At 53.0% G+C, this 3,481-nt stretch overlaps 1 pseudogene; it reads left to right on the forward strand.

Moving 5' to 3' along the window:
* The first annotated feature begins 1,505 nt into the window (after nucleotides 1-1,505).
* Nucleotides 1,506-3,176, forward strand: LOC122228359 (annotated as a pseudogene).
* Nucleotides 3,177-3,481: the final 305 nt, after the last annotated feature.

Here is a 3,481-nt window from a genome sequence, read left to right on the forward strand (position 1 = left end):
CCCGTGTAGGTGGCCCGACAGGCCCTGTCCACCCTCAGGCTAGCATCCTGCCTTCCGGCCACTCATGTTCCCATGAACTTCTCAAGTGTGTTTGTGTGCAAGCACTGTAAACAAAGATGGAAACAGCAGGCTGCAACAAGCAGGCCTTTATTAGGGCAGAACCAGTTCAGTCAGGCTGAACCCCTCTCCCTCAGGAAAGGGACCCAGGAGGACCCCAGCCCCCACCTGGCTCCAGGCTGGCTCTTTCCCCGAGCAGAGGTCATTCTGCGGTGAAAGAGGGCGGCTGCAGCAAAAGCAAGGACTTGGATGTGTGACCTTGGACGAGTCCCTTCCCTCCTCTGACCTCAGCTTCCTAGTCTGCAGAAGGGGGACACATAGTCCCCTCCATGGAGTTGAGGACGGGAGAACAGGTTGAAGTTCTCCCGCAGCCCCCCACCCTGCCGTGGCCAGCGTGCAACTCACGGGCTGGGGAGTGAAGCAGGGCCTGGCGGGAGGGGCGGCTGTGTTCCGAGTCTCTTCCTGCGTCTGATTCTGAAGTGAACAGTGGTTACCTCTGGGGGTTGGTTAGGGTGGGAGGAGGAGGGGAGTTAGAAATTTGTTTCAACAGTCAAATTTGTTCCTCCTATTTTTTTTTTTTTTTTTTTTCATTTTAAAGTGCAGTTCCTTGGGGGCGTCTGGGTGGCTCAGTCAGTTAAGCGTCCGACTTCAGCTCAGGTCATGATCTCAGGGCTCCTGAGGTGGAGCCCCCCGTCGGGCTCTGTGCTGACAGCTCCGAGCCTGGAGCCTGCTTCGGATTCTGTGTCTCCCCCTCTCTCTGCCCCTCCTCCTCTCATTCTCTTTCTCTCTCTCTCTCAAAAATAAACATTTAAATAAATAAAATTAAATAAACAAACGAATAAATAAATAAATGCAGTTCTTTGGAGCACCTGAGTGGCTCAGTGGGTTGAGCACACAATTCTTGATTTCAGCTCAGGTCATGATCCCAGGGTCATTCCTCCAATTCCAATCTAACCAACAACGGCATTCATCCCCTTTCGTTCATCCCTCCCTGAGAGTGAGAAACGTGCCTTTTGTTATTTTCAGCATATTTATTGGTAGGCTCGACCCCCCCCCCCCCGAGTGTGTAACCAGTCTTCCACGCTGCCACCCTTTGCAGACCCCTCCTCACCCTCTCTAAGCCTCTAAGTTGTCCCCGCTTCTCCCCACGTTTATCTGGGAGGCATACAGGACACCCTCCTCGCCGCACGCAGCCTCTCAGATAGAGGGGAACAGGCTTCCTCGCCAAGGATGAGAATTACAGCATTACCGGAGACAAACCTGGCAGCAGGTACCAAAATATAGAGATGTCTCTCTCTCTCTCTCTGGCCCTGCAACTCTACCTCTAAAAATGTATGAAAAAGAGTCCACCTGCGGTCCTGACGGCTCCAGGTGAGTTCACCCCGCCCAGCTCCTGCCCGTGACCGCCACGGCCGAAACTGCCCAGGGGTCCCCACCCCGCTGCTGAGATGGCCACGTGCTCCTGCCATGAGGAGGCTCAGAGGCTGAACGACAGCGCCAGCTCTTCCTGTCCAAGGTGCTGAGGGAGGAAGACAGCACACAGTGCGTGAACCGCAAGCTCAAAGGTCCTCCATGGGCTTCCTGGAATATTGGTGTGTTTATTTGCATCAGATGTGCTGGAATCCATAGAAATCTTGGGGTTCATTTATCCAAGGTCAAGTCAGTCAACCTAGACGCAGTGGACACCAGGACAGATACAGGGCATGCGAGAGATATGGGAAATAGTAAAGCAAGACTATTCTATACAGCCAATCTTCCAGGGAACTTTCGAAGACCACGGGTAGATCAAGCAGTGGAATTTTTTTTTTTTTTTGTCAGAGACGAATATGAAAAGAAGAAATACTGCGATAAAATGCAATATTGGGGGGGCGCCTGGGTGGCTCGGTCGGTTAAGCGTCCGACTTCGGCTCAGGTCATGATCTCGCAGTCCGTGAGTTCGAGCCCCGCGTCGGGCTCTGTGCTGACAGCTCAGAGCCTGGAGCCTGTTTCAGATTCTGTGTCTCCCTCTCTCTCTGCCCCTCCCCTGTTCACACTCTGTCTCTCTCTGTCTCAAAAATAAATAAACATTAAAAAAATTTTTTTTAAAAATGCAATATTGGGGCGCCTGGGTGTCTCAGTCGGTTGAACATCCAACTTCAGTTCAGGTCACGATCTCACAGTTTGTGGGTTCGGGCCCCGTGTCGGGCTCTGTGCTGACAGCTCAGAGCCTGGAGCCTGCTTCAGATTCTCTGTCCCCTTCTCTCCCTGCCCCTCACCAGCTCATACTCTGTCTCTCTCTCTGTCTCTCAAAAATAAATTAACATTAAAAAAAATTTGAAAATAAAAGTACCAGCGCTAAAAAAGTCGCAGAGCCCACTGCCAACCTTTTAGGACCTGATGGCGCTGCTGAGGCACCAGTGACCGATGGGAACACAACCGCGCTGCCAGCCCTGAGTGATGATCTGGACACCTTTGGACCAATGACTTCGAATCCCTTACCTCCAACCGTCTACGCCCCCAGCTCCGGGGACGTCCTCTATACCTGCTGCTGCCACTCTGTCTACGTTAATATCTGGGGTGCTCGATCTGTTCACTCAGCAAGCTACAAAGTCAGAAGAGGTGGGGAAGAAGCGACGCTCCAAAGACTCCATCTTCTCTCTGTGTGGAACCGTTCGGCAGAAGAGTACTCCTGGTGTGCTTATGGGACCCACAAATATGCCATTTGCCTCCCGAGCACCGTCTGTCTTTCAAGGCTTTCCATCGACGGGCACGCCTGTGCCTCCACCTGCAGCTCCTGGTCTTCTAGGAAATGTGATGGGACAGAGCGCCAGCCTGACGGTGGGCATGCCCAGGCCCAGCGGGTCTATGGGAAGCACATGAACCGGTGTGATGTCACTTCCTTCAAATGTGGTCGGCCCCCAAGGAGGAACCGTAGGACAGAGGGGCGCACCCTCGGGTGAGCTTGGCCTGCCGCAAGCTCAACGGCCCCAGTAGAACCTCTCGCAGATGAATCAGCAAATGACTGGCACGGGTATCAGTAGCACGAACCCTGCAGTGGGTTTTGGCCAGCCCCCAACACAACAGCAGGCTGGCCCGGAAGCTCATCCGTTCAGACTCTCGGCACACAGCTGTGGAAATGAAAACTGCGGGGCAAGTTACATCCAGAACCTGACATTCTTTGCTAAAACACATCTCGTTCCCATGTTTACTTATGTACTTTTTTTTTCTTTTTCCCCATTTGTTCATATTAAGAATTATCTGACTGGGGCACCTGGGTGGCTCAATCGGTTGACCGTCCAGGTCATGAGCGTCGGCTCAGGTCATGATCCCCAGGGTCATGGGATCGAACCCCGCACCGGGCTCCATGCTGAGCGTGGAACCTGATGAAGGTGGAACCTGATGAAGATTCTCTCTCTCTCTCTCTCTCTCTCTCTCTCTCTCTCTC

The sequence above is a fragment of the Panthera leo genome, chromosome C1 (genome assembly GCF_018350215.1).
Source record: "Panthera leo isolate Ple1 chromosome C1, P.leo_Ple1_pat1.1, whole genome shotgun sequence".
Taxonomy (NCBI): Eukaryota; Metazoa; Chordata; class Mammalia; order Carnivora; family Felidae; genus Panthera; species Panthera leo.